Source organism: Trachypithecus francoisi, unplaced genomic scaffold (genome assembly GCF_009764315.1).
Source record: "Trachypithecus francoisi isolate TF-2019V2 unplaced genomic scaffold, Tfra_2.0 Lachesis_group9, whole genome shotgun sequence".
NCBI lineage: Eukaryota > Metazoa > Chordata > Mammalia > Primates > Cercopithecidae > Trachypithecus > Trachypithecus francoisi.
The window spans coordinates 56997639-57011465 of NW_022681474.1; positions in this window are offsets into that span (position 1 = coordinate 56997639).

A 13827-nucleotide genomic window follows, 5' to 3' on the forward strand; every position below is an offset into this window, starting at 1 on the left:
TTTGTTGTCAATCGGGATTCCCTTTTCTATGAATGCTCTACTCTCATCTCTTGTCCAGTTCGCAATTATTTGCTTTTATATTGCTTCTGTCATAGAAAAATTTACAATTTTGATGTCATCAAACTGACCAAATATTTCTTTAAAGCTGAGCATTCAGCGGACTTTTTAAATCTAAGAGATCTTATTTTTTTTCTTTGTTTTTAGAGACATTGCGTTATAACTGTCAAGGCAGCTTTGCAGAGAGCACTACCATCAAAGCTGCCGGGAAGACAGACCTCCACAGGAGCCTGGGAGGGCCAGCAGCATGGGGAGGGCCATGTGTAAAGAAAGAAGGCTTGAAGGTGGCCACACAAGGCCAGGGCTCCCCATAGGATGGCGGGAGGTGTGGCACTGAGAACAGACATTGCCCAGTGGGATGACATGGCAGACTTCCCACCTGCCTATAGTCCCGAGAAGCGACATGGCTGACTTAGGGAGTTTATTTTAGTTTGCTGTTGGGTGTCAGCTCCTCTAAGACACAAGCTGGTGCTGGCAAAGTAAAAGAAAGCTGGGCTTGTTTGAAAATTGACTTGATTATATCAACACGTCTAACATCTCTTGTCTGCTTCTCCTTTGTCTGAGAGATGGGGGAAAGCTGGGAGCAAAGCCAGTCTGTGTCACCTGCATTTGAGCAGCATGTGAGGCCTGCAGACATTTCTCCTGTCAACTGGCCATTGGGTGGCAGGTGTGTTCCCCACATTGCAGTGTGGCATAGATGAGGGAGGCAGGGCTTTGAACTCTCCCCTGTTTTCAGCACACACATACTACACCTGTAAGGACTCACACTGCAAGTATAGGTGAAGAAGAGGTGCGAAAGATTTAAGATGTGTAATTTACATGTGGAAATGTATTTGCATTTTATAATACATCTGTATCTTTACATTTCATGTTATATAGAGCACGCATAGCATGTGTGTGTGTGTATATATATCTATATGTCACAACACATACAGTAAATTGTGGAATCCAGGGGAAGATTCATTTCTGTTTGACTCCAAAGACTCTCCTGTCTCCATGGTTTTCAATAGAGTGAAATCCTTAAGAATACAGACCCAGCCATTTACTGGCTAAAAGACCTCACTTTTGTTCTTGTCTCCCAGTTTCCTCATCTGTCAAGTTGGCAAAATAGGATGGTCATATATTGTGAGGTGTAACTTTGTAATGCATACCAAGAGTTTAGGGCCAGGTGCGTAGTCAGACTATTAATTTAATGATTGTTACTATTTTCCTCTCTGAGGTCCTCAGAAGATGAGCTCAAATGTCTTCAGCTTCCAGCTTGTCTTCCAGGATTCTCAGAGCCTCAGGTTCGGTGGGGCCTGTGTGCACCGGCAGGCCTCAGCGCCACCTCCCTCTGGCTGGGCTGTGTCCTCAGCGCAGGGCTCTGTCTTTGGGCAGCATGCGGGCTGGGCGCTTCTCTCTACCTGAGTTTCTGGACTGAGTTTCAAAATTGTTAGGGGAGGGTGGGCTCCTCTCTGGCAGAAAGACCAGAGGGTGATGGAAGAAGGAAGTGAGAGAGAAGAGAACAGGGCATAGGTGGTCCCCACACCCCAAGGCAGGAGGCTGCCGAATGGCGTGGGCTGTGCGTTGCTTGACCCTGCCTGAAATTCCAGCCTCACCTCTTCACTGACCATTCCATCCACAGTCCTGCTGTGGGCAAAGGACCCAGAGCACCTCCCCCCACTCTACCCACGCCAGTCGCCTAGAAAGGCAGGCATGGGCCCCCAGCACCCTTGTCCTCAGGGGCTCCTCGTGGCTGACAAAACAGGCTGTTCTGGAGCCAAGTGTGGTTTCTGAGAGGCCTCTGCCAGGCGGGGAGGAAGAAGGGCCATTGGAACCATAGAGGCGTGAGCTGCAGCAGGGTCAGCTCTGACTCCTGCTTTGACCATGTGGCTGAGGCCACTACTGGCAAAATCTGAGTAACCTCCTAATTGCTAAGCCCAGTGAGGCACTTTCCCCTCTTCCTGTCTCCTGTTGGCAGCATGCAGTGCTGTTGACCACTTCCATCTTTCCTTCCTGTCCCGTTCTTCTCCCGCCTCCCTCCCCATTCCACCTGACTTCCCCTCCTTTCCGGATGTTTAGCCCTGCTACTCCAAAGTTTCCCCTGTCTCACACAGATGCCACGTGGTCACCTTGCCTTCAGCCTGCGTGACAGACAGGGCCCTGGCACACAATGGGAGAAGAGGTGCCATGTTTTAGGTTACTTGACTTAGATCCAGAGAACCAGTCAAGGAACCTCATACCCCAGCCAAGCAGGGATCCCGGCAGTATGCCGGGGCCTCAGCTGAGGTGCTGTGCCTGCCAGCAGTGTGGGAGAGCCCTGGGGTTTCACTGTCCTCCTGACTTGGGCTCCTTGGTTGCATTTAGCTGTACCTATTGATAATGGAACTGATGCTCATGAAAGGAAATAGAGAAACAAATGCTCTCTAAATCCAGGTAGCATGTACAAAGCACAAACTGCAAGGCTTAGTGTTTCTGCCGCTGGGTTCTTGGGAGGGGCAGCAAACACACGGAAAAGAATTTTCAAGGAGTCTGGTCACATTTGGGCTTGAGAAAATACAGTTTTGCTGTTGCTTAACCAGTGCTGTGTTGCCCAATAGAATGATCCCAGGACCTTCTCCAAGGATGTACTTTGCCAGCCCTTGGAACCCCTGCCATTTTGCTCAACATGCTTTTGGTTATGTTTTTATGAGGCAGGCAGCATTCCACTCCTGTTGGTTCCAAAATCCACAGCTCAGTATGTTTTCCAGAAATCATTTTAATAAAAGACATGTGAAAAAAGTCAAACACGTCTTTAGCATGCGTACAATGAAATTAAAAAACAGTTACAAAAATACAAGCATCTGGTGGGTGAATCCACTATCAAGGGGCCAAAGGAAGATCCACACCCAGTTCCTGGGTGAGATATCAGCTTCTCTGAAGGGACAGCATGAATGCTACCTTCCAGAAAGTTTTCTTATTCACTGCAAGCTCCACCTCCCGGGTTCAAGCGATTCTCCTGCCTCAGCCTCCTGAGTAGCTGGGACTATAGGCGCCCGCCACCACGCCTGGCTAATTTTTTTGTATTTTCAGTAGAGATGGGGTTTCACCATGTTAGCCAGGATAGTCTCGATCTCCTGACCTCGTGATCCGCTTGCCTCGGCCTCCCAAAGTGCTGGGATTACAGGCGTTGCTCCAGCCTGGGCGACAGAGCGAGACTCTGTCTCAAAAAAAAAAAAAAAAAAAAAAAAAGGAAGCAAAGGATGCCAAGAAAATGACACAGCTTGGTTTAATTAAATAAGTTGAATGCATGTTTTCCTTCTGTCATGGTAGCTAACTAGAGGTTTCTGGCCTGACTCACTCAATCCTACCACCCTTTACCCTTCTCAGTCTCTGTTCAGTCCTGAAATCCTGAAATTCTCTAAGGAAAATCCCCCATTACATGAGAGTCCCTGTGTCTTGGTGTCCTCATCTGGACAAGTTTCTAAGTCTTGACATTGGATTCCTGAACTTCTGAAAAGGCCAGTGTGAAATCCTCTTACATACTATGAGTGGGGCTATAAACTGGCACAAACTTTATGATGGAAGATGTCATCAAATCTGTTAAAATAAAATATACTCATAATCTTTGACCACAATTTATGAATAATAATACAGAAATATGTTTGGGGTATGTAAAGAGAAACATACATGAAATATGTCACAGTCTTGTTTACAAAAACCCAACTTTTCATTGAGAGGGAACTCGTTCAACAAATTATGCTACAACAGAGCACTGGAATCATATGGCATAATCTACGCAATAATATGCTACCATTGAAAAGACTAAGATGGATCAATTATACAAATTACAATGGAAAGATGCCAGTTGGATCTTAAGTGACAAACTAAATTTCCATGCAGCATATATAGTGAACATGATCTGCATAAAACATAGTACATGCATAGTTATGCAATCGGAAAAAGTGCACCTTAAATGCAGATGGTGGTTTTGGGAGCTGGCAAAGGGCATGGCGGGATCAGAGAGGACATTCACCTCCCTGGGTCCTGTAATGGCATGTGTCTCACTTCTGCTGCTGCTCATATGATTCATACAGGCATTGCCATTCAGCACTGCTCAGTTGCTTCCATCAAGACTGTGATCAAGTCCAGAAGGACCATTCTGTATTCTTCACCTGCCTGATCACGTCCCTTTCCTGATTAAGTAAATAAATATGCTTCAATGGGGAGAGAGCAAAACTGAGGGGAAGGTAATGGGTTAACAAGAGAAGATAAACCACTTGGGTGAATGATTCACATTTGTCTTTATAATATTTTGATTATTTTTGTAAGACTTATTACCACAAAGATTAAGCAATGCAAAAAATAAATAAATAAATAAAGACAGGCATAGAAGCTGCCTGCTTTATTCATCATGTGTAGTTACCAGGGCACAGCTGTCTGAAATCTTGGTCCTTGGAGGCCAAGGGTCTATGAAACCACTCCATTGTAATTTGGATGCAGATGGTATTGAGGATGCCCTTTTTGAGACACCACAGACATGGAGGTGAGTCATGGCCAGCCTCAGGGAGCATGGATGCAGGGGCAGGAACCACGAGCAGAGTTTTTCACAGAGGGGAACAGGAGTGAGTGGAAGCCCTGTCACATCAGCAGCCCTGAGCATCCCCAGAGCCTGGGAGCAGCAGAGCACTCCCTCCTCCATGGGGGAGTCTGCGGCCTCCTTGCAGACCCAGGTGCAGGCCAGTGTGGTGGGTGGGTGGGTTGGGGGTGTGTGGCAGAGCCTGGAAGCCTAGTCAATGGAGATATATGGTCTCCAGGCCCCTGCCTCCTGTAGAATCTTTACCCTTCTATCTTCCCCAGCAACATACAGGCTCCAGCTCTCAGTCCTGCCTCTGCATTGCAGGCTTCTGCTGCAGACACCACCCCAACAAACTTCAGGGACACCTGAGCTCACATTCAATCCTTGCACTAGGACCCCGGCCTCCCATTCCCTTTTGGCTCCATGTGCGGGTACACACACACCTGATGGGTGAGGGTTATTTCACACTCTCTTCCTAATCATTTCATTTCCCTGTGAATTCCTCCGTGGCCCTTCCAGTCTTACTTAGGCACATCACCGGATATCCTCTAGGGTAACTGCATTTTATGTGTAGGCTGAGGCTTTGGATCCTTACATGCCCGTGTTTTCAGTTAAACATCACATTGATTAAATCAGCATTTCTCCAGGTAAAATGTATTCTCTACAATTTTCATGAGATAGACCCTCTGCTTGGACAAAAAGTCAACAGTAAGAGATTTTAGGCCAATTTTTGCACTTCAACACTGGCTTGAATTCTAACCTAAACACAAACTTTAATATTTATTTATTTATTAGTATACTTTAAGTTCTGGGGTACATGTGCAGAACATGCAGGTTTGTTACATAGATATACATGTGCCATGGTGGTTTGCTGCACCCATCAACCCATCATCTACATTAGGTATTTCTCCTAATGCTATCCCTCCCCTACTCCCCCACCCCAACAGGCCCCAGTGTGCGATGTTTTCCTCCCTGTGTCCATGTGTCCTCATTGTTCAATTCCCACTTATGACTGAGAACATGTGGTGTTTGGTTTCCTGTGATTATGATAGTTTGGTGAGAATGATGCCTTCCAGCTTCATCCATGTCCCTGTAAAGGACATGAACTTGGCCGGGCACGGTGGCTTACACCTGTAATCTCAGCACTTTGCAGGGCTGAGACGGGTGGATCACGAGGTCAGGAGATCGAGACCATCCTGGCTAACATGGTGAAACTCCGTCTCTACTAAAAATACAAAAAATTAGGCTAGCTTGGTGGCAGGTGACTGTAGTCCCAGCTACTCGGGAGGCTGAAGCAGGAGAATGGCGTGAACCCGGGAGGTGGAGCTTGCACTGAGCTGAGATTGTGCCACTGCACTCCAGCCTGGGTGACAGTGTGAGACTCCATCTCAAAAAAAAAAAAAAAAAAAGACATGAACTCATCCTTCTTTATGGCTGCATAGTATTCCATGGTGTATATGTGCCACATTTTCTTTATCTAATTAATCATTGATGGGCATTTGTGTTGGTTTCAAGTCTTTGCTATTATAAATAGTGCTGCAATAAACATACATGTGCATGTATCTTTATAGTAGAATGATTTATAACGCTTTGGGTATATACCCAGTAATGGGATTGCTGGGTCAAACAGTATTTCTGGTTCTAGACCCTTGAGGAATTGCCACACTGTCTTCCACAATGGTCGAGCTAATTTATACTCCCACCAGCAGTGTAAAAGCTTTCCTATTTCTCCACATTCTCTCCAGCATCTGTTGTTTCCTGACTTTTTAATCATCACCATTCTAACTGGTGTGAGATAGTATCTCATTGTGGTTTTGATCTGCATTCCTCTAATGACCAGTGATGATGAGCTTTTTTCATATGTTTGTTGACCGCATAAATATCTTCTTTTGAGAAGTGTCTGTTCATATCTTTTGCCCACTTTTTGCCCATTTTTTAATGGGGTTGATTATTTTTTCTTGTAAATATGTTTAAGTTCCTTGTAGATATCAACCCTTTGTCAGATGGATAGATTGCAAAAAATTTCTCCCATTCTGTAGGTTGCCTGTTCACTCTGATGATAGTTTCTTTTGCTGTGTAGAAGCTCTTTAGTTTAATTAGATCTCATTTGTCAATTTTGGCTTTTGTTACCATTGCTTTTGGTGTTTTCATCATGAATTCTTTGCCCATGCCTATGTCCTCAATGATATTGTCTAGGTTTTCTTCCAAGGTTTTTATGGTTTTAGGTCTTATGTTTAAATCTTTAATCCATCTTGAGTTAATTTTTGTATAAGGTGCATGGAAGGGGTCCTGCTTCAGTTTTCTGCATATGGCTAGCCAGTTTTCCCAACACCATTTATTAAACAGGGAATCATTTCCCTATTGCTTGTTTTTGTCAGGTTTGTCAAAGATCAGATAGTTGTAGATATGTAGCATTATTTCTGAGGCCTATGTTTTCTTCCATTTGTCTATGTCTCTGTTTTGATACCAGTACCATGCTCTTTGGTTACTGTAGCCTTGTAGTATAGTTTGAAGTCAGGTGGCGTGATGCCTCCAACTTTGTTCTTTTTGCTTAGGATTGTCTTGGCAATGTGGGATCCTTTTTGGTTCCATATGAAATGTAATGTAGTCTCTTCCAATTATGTGAAGAAAGTCAATGGTAGCGTGATGGGGAGAGCATCATGAGAGAGAGAGTTCACTCATGATTTGGCTTTTCATTTGTCTATTATTGGTGTATAGGAATGCTTCTGATTTTTGCACTTTGATTTTGTATCTTGAGACTTTGCTGAAGTTGTAGTTTAAGGAGATTCTGGGCTGAGACAATGGGTTTTCTAAATATACAATCATGCCATCTGCAAACAGAGACAATTTGACTTCCTCTCTTCCTATTTGAATGCCTTTTTTCTTTCTCTTGCCTGATTGCCCTGGCCAGAACATCTAATACTATGTTGAATAGGAGTGGTGAGAGAGGGCGTCCTTGTCTTGTGCTTATTTTCAAGGGGAATGCTTCCAGCTTTTGCCCATTCAGTATGATATTGGCCATGGGTTTTTCATCAATAGCTCCTATTATTTTGAGATATGTCCCATCAATACATAGTTTATTGAGAGTTTTTAGCATGAAGGGCTGTTGAATTTTATCAAAGGCCTTTTCTTCATCTATTGAGATAATCATGTGGTTTTTGTCATTGGTTCTGTTTATGTGATGGATTACATTTATTGATTTGTGTATGTCTCCCACTATTATTGTGTGGAAGTCTAAGTCTGTTTGTAGGTCTCTAAGAACTTGCTTTATGAATCTGGGTGCTGTTGTACTGGGTGTGTACATATTTAGGATAGTTAACTCTTATTGTTGCCTTGATCCCTTTACTATTACGTAATGTTCTTCTTTGTCTCTTTTGATCTTTATTGGTTTAAAGTCTCTTTTATCAGAGACGAGGGTTACAACTCCTGCGTTTTTTTTTTTGTTTGCTTTTTTTGTTATTTTGCTTTTCATTTGCTTGTTAAATATTCCTTCATCCCTTTATTTTGAGCCTATGTGTGTCTTTGCACATGAGATGGGTCTCCTGAATACAGCACACTGCTGGGTCTTGACTCTTTATCCAATTTGCCAGTCTGTATCTTTTAAGTGGGGGCATTTAACCCCTTTACATTTAAGGTTAAGATTGTTATGTGTCAGTTTGATCCTGTCATTATGATTAACATCATAATGGTGATTTTGCCCATTAGTCGATGCAGTTTCTTCACAGTGTTGATGGTCTTTACAGTTTGGTATGTTTTTGCCGTGGCTAGTACCAGTTTTTCCTTTCCAGATTTAATGCTTCCTTCAGGAGCTCTTGTAAGGCAGGCCTAGTAGTGACAAAATCTCTCAGCATTTTCTTGTCTGTAAAGGGTTTTATTTCTCCTTTGCTTAGGAATCTTAGTTTGGCTGGATATGAAATTCTAGGCTGAAAATTCTTTTCTTTAAGAATGTTAAATATTGGCTGCCACTCTCTTCTGGCTTGTTGGGTTTCTGCAGAGAGATCCACTGTTAGTCTGATAGGCTTCCCTTTGTGGGTAACCCAACCTTTCTCTCTGGCTGCCCTTAACATTTTTTCTTTCATTTCAACCTTGGCGAATCTGATGATTATCTGTCTTGGGGTTGCTCTTCTCAAGGAGTACCTTTGTGGTGTTCTTTGTATTTCCTGAATTTGAATGGTGGCCTGTCTTGCTAGGTTGGGGAAGTTCTCCTGGATAATATTCTGAAGAGTATTTTGCAGCTTAGTTCCATTCTCCCCATCACTTTCAGGTGCACCAACCAAACATAGTTTGGTCTTTTCATATAGTCCCACTTGGAGGCTTTGTTTGTTCCTTTTCATTATTTTTTCTCTAATCTTGTCTTCATGCTTTATTTCATTAAGTTGATCTTCAATGTCTGATATCCTTTATTTGACTTGATTGATTTGGCTGTTGATATTGTGTATGCTTCACAAAGTTCTCATGCTGTGTTTTTCAGCTCCATCAGGTCATTTATATTCTTCTCTAAACTGGTTATTCCAGTTAGCAATTCCTCTAACCTTTTTTCAAGATTCTTAGCTTCCTTGCTTTGGGTTAGAACATGCTCCTTTAGCTCAGAGAAGTTTGTTATTACCCATCTTCTGAAGCCTACTTTTGTCAGTTTGTCAAACTCATTCTCTGTCCAATTTTCTTCCCTTGTTGGTGAGTTGTTATCCTTTGGAGCAGAAGAGGCATTCTGGTTTTCGGAATTTTCAGCCTTTTTGTGCTGGTTTTTCCTCATCTCCGTGGACTTATCTACCTTTGTTCTTTGATGCTGGTGACCTTCAGATGGGGTTTTTGTGTGAATGTCCTTTTTATTGATGTTGATGCTATTCCTTCCTGTTCATTAGTTTTCCTTCTCACAGTCAGGTCCCTCTGCTGCAGGTCTTCTGGAGTTTGCTGGAGGTCCCCTCCAGACCCCGTTTGCCTGGGTATTACTAGCAGAGGCTACAGAACAGCAAAGATTGCTACCTGTTCCTTCTTCTGGAAGCTTTGTCCCAGAGGGGCACCCACCAGATGCCAGCTGGAGCTCTCCTGTATGAGGTGTCTGTCGACTCCTGCTGGGAAGTGTCTTCCAGTTAGGAGGCACAGGGTTCAGGGACCCACTTGAGGAGGCAGTCTGTCCTTTAGAAGAGTTTGAGCACCGTGCTGGGAGATCTGCTGCTGTCTTCAGAGCTGGAAGGCAGGAATGTTTCAATCTGCTGAAGCCACACCCACAGTTGCCCCTTCCTATTTATTTATTTTTTAGAGACAGGATCTTGTTGTCACCCAGGCTGGAATGTGGTGGAACAGAGCTCACTGCAGCTTCAACCTTCTGGGTTCAAGCAATCCTCCCTTCTCAGCCTTCTGAATAGTTAGGACCAGAGGTGTGCATCACCACACTCAGCTATTTTTAAGTTTATTTGGTAGAGATGGGGTCTCACTGTGTTGTCCAGGCACAACCTTTCTCTTTCCTCTTTCTTTTTTTTTTTTTTTTTTTTTTTTGAGACGGAGTCTTGCTCTGCCACCCAGGCTGGAGTGCAGTGGCCGGATCTCAGCTCACTGCAAGCTCCGCCTCCCGGGTTTATCCCATTCTCCTGCCTCAGCCTCCTGAATAGCTGGGACTACAGGCGCCCGCCTCGTCGCCCGGCTAGTTTTTTGTATTTTTTAAGTAGAGACAGGGTTTCACCGTATTAGCCAGGATGGTCTCGATCTCCTGACCTCGTGATCCGCCCGTCTCGGCCTCCCAAAGTGCTGGGATTACAGGCTTGAGCCACCGTGCCCGGCCTCTCTTTCCTCTTTCTAAAGGCATCCTGCAATGAGATACTATGTAGCCAGTAAGAGGAATGAAATACTTTTCCCATAGTAGCAGACAGAATGTTAATTTAAAAACAGAGTTGCACAACAGTATGCTTCCAAGGATCCTATGTCCTCGGTCTCCTCCCACGCCTGACACATGGTGTCTTGGTTTCCACGCCCTGGGTGTTGGGTCCTGGGTAGCATCTCCAGGAAGGCTCTGCAGCTTGTTGTGATGCTGGGCTGGGGTTGGCGTTCAGAACTGGCCTGGGTGACTGCTTCTTGATTTTCTCATTCACTGGTTTGCACAGGTGCAATCAGGCAGTCGTCAGCCCATGCCCTTCCCAGGCCACGTTAAGTGCAGGTGGAATAGGCCATGGTGGGAAGGAGCTTTTCCCACTGTGTTAGTTCCTGCAGCTGCTGTAACAAATGGCCACAAACCCAGCAGCTTTATCAGGACTTTATCATCTTACAGGCCTGGAGTTTAGAAGTCTGAAGTCAAGGTGTCAGCCTGGCTGTGCTCTTGACTGAGGCTCTAGGGAAAGGACTTCCTGGCCTCTTCCAGCTTCTGGCAGCTTCTGTGGTGTTCCTGGGCTGTGGCCATGTCTCTCCAAGGCCTTCTCTGTCTTCACAGGGCTTTGTCCCCTGTGCAGATCTGGGTCAAAAGTCTCTTGGCTTCTCTCTTATAGGATACATGGCATTTAGAGCCCTGGATGACCCAGGATACGCTCTTCCTCTCAAGGTCCTTAATTACATCTTTTGCTATATAAGATAATATTCTCAGGACTGAATATTCACCTGACTGAATTGCTCCATGCAGCTCTGATCCCTGTGTGTGCCTGTTGGGCCAATTCAAGATCTGTTTGCTGGGTTTGTCCCCAGAGATTCCTCAGGCCAAAGATCCAGAGCACTGTTTCAAGGAGTGTGTAGATATGAGGGTGCCAAAGTGTGAGAGTGAAAGGCCTGAGCTTGAGTCCTGGTTCGACCACTTACTAGGTAGGCCTCTGTCCTTGGGCAAGACAACTTGCTGCTTGACTTTTTCATCTGTAAAGAAGACAAGAATAATCACTACCTTTTAGGATTGTTGTGAGGATTAAGTGATAAAATGCGTGCACATTCCACCTGAACTCAGCACAACACCTCCAGGTAAGGATTCGTGGAATGGCCCAGGAGAGGAGGGCTGCAGACCAGCTGCCTCCTCCTGACTCTTGCTGTCCATGGAGCAGTCTGGGTCAAGTCTCAGCTCTCACTCAGTTTTCCAGCTCAGTTCAGGAAGTTCCAGGGATTCAGCGGGCACCTCCTATCTTCTTCTACCCAATCTGAGAAAGTGGCAAAAATTGGGAGTCTCTGTGCCGAAGGTGAGAAGCTTGCCTCCAACAGAAGACAGATGGCTCATGATGCAAGATGATGTCTTTCCTGTGTTTCCTGTGTCTCTAGTACACACACACCATGACCTGCAGAAGAAGAGGCCAGAGCAGGGTGTGCGGGGACATCAGCTCTCTATCTGCACCCAGATCTAAGGGTCAGTGCACTAAGCAGGAGCATCTCCCTTTGGACTCAGATTGAGGGATCACAGGTGTTCAAGATCCTGAGTGGCGCTTTGGGAGGCTGAGGCGGGCAGATCACCTAAGGTCAAGAGTTTAAGACCAGCCTGGCCAACATGGCAAAACCCGTCTCTACTATAATAAAAATACAGATTAGTCAGGTGTGTTGGCACACACCTGTAGTCCCAACTACTTGGGAGGCCGAAGCATGAGAATCACTTGAACCCGGGAGGTGGAGGTTGCAGTGAGCCAAGATTGCACCACTGCACTGCAGTCTGGGAGACAGAGCAAGATCCTGTCCCAAAAAAAAAAGAAAAAAAAGAAAGACCCCGGGTGGGCCCCAACCCAAGTGCATTCCTTGTCCCCAAGCAATTTTTTCTTGGGACACTTGGCCATCAAACTTGCTACCCTCACCATCATCATTGTGAAAATGCAACCACATTAATAGACTCCATGGGTAATACAGTCCAGGCAGCCTCAGTGGTGGCCCAGCTCCTTCTGACTCGCACCTCTGGCTCAGAGGCCTTCTGGGAGTGGACTCTTCCTTTCTACCACAACCTGTGTTTGCTTGTCCCCCCATCCATCCTGATTCACGCAGGCCTCCAGCCAGAGCTAAGATGAAATGAAACCAACCTGACTGGTGTCAGTACACAAAACCTTTGGGGATTTTTACTAAATCCAGCTGGGATCTGTGGCTTATTTATGAACTCATATGGCTCTTTCACTTCTCTGACTTTTGCCAAATTGCTGACATGTTCTTAAATTATCCAGTTTGTTTTTCCTCTTCTTCTCTCCTTCTTGGGAAGATAAAGTCACAGGCATGTGGCCCTCCTCTGTTTATAACAGCAATGGCTCTCTGAGCCACTGTCACCCACCCAGACCACAGCTCTTAGGAACACAAAAGGCAGAGCTTGAATAGGGGGAGTTAAAGGTGTCTTCACTTCATCTATGTAGCCATGTAGGATAAAATCTTGTGGGAATTAAAGAAATCCTGAGCCAGCATTTGTGCTTGTATCGGATGATCTCTAATGGTCCAAGCAGAGCCAGAAAACTCCCAGTTGCTTCAAACGCTGACATGATGGCAAATGTCGAAGACTGGTTAATCCAAGAGCCAAGAACTGTTTTATGGCTCAGAAGTGGAATGTAGCTTTGGTGACAGTGAGCTTTTCCTGTTAATAGTGTCCCAAAAGATTTGCCTGTGGGTTGTCATCTGAGCTCCACCCATGTCCTCCTCCCCCACCCCATCTGGAAGATACTTGCTAACACGTCCCAAATTTAGCATTCCTGCAAGGCTCAAACTGGGGCTGATTCATGCATCATAACTTTCGAATTAAAGGCAGGAATGCTCCATCCTCCTCCTGCATCTACACAATTACTCTGTAGATTGCTTGCAAGGGAATATCAAAAGGGGAAAAAAAGCACCAACTTACCACATTGTAGCTGGGATTGTCACTTCCTAAAGTAAAATGCTCACTTGCCTTACCTAAGTCCATTATTACCCGTTGCAAATTCACTCTAGATGTTAGAAGGATTAGCCATTGTTCATCTCCACATTGGGTGTATCAACATGGTCCCATTACACGCACTGTCCAGCCTGTGCTGGTTTAAAAGAAGTCCACAAGTTCTTGAACACTCTCTTCAACAGGCAGACTCCTCCCCTGTCATGTGGGTGGCCTTAGTGACTAACTTCTGACAAACATAGAAAAGGCACAAGTGATGGGGTGCAACTTCAGGGAATGAGAGTATTCATTTTCTGTTGCTGCATGATGAATTACCAGGAACTTTTTCTAAACTTCGCAAATGTATTATCTCACAGTTCTCTAGATCAAAGGTGCAGTATGGATGGTCTTCTGCTCAGGGTCCTACAAGGCTGAAATCAAAGTGCTGGCCAGGACTGAGATC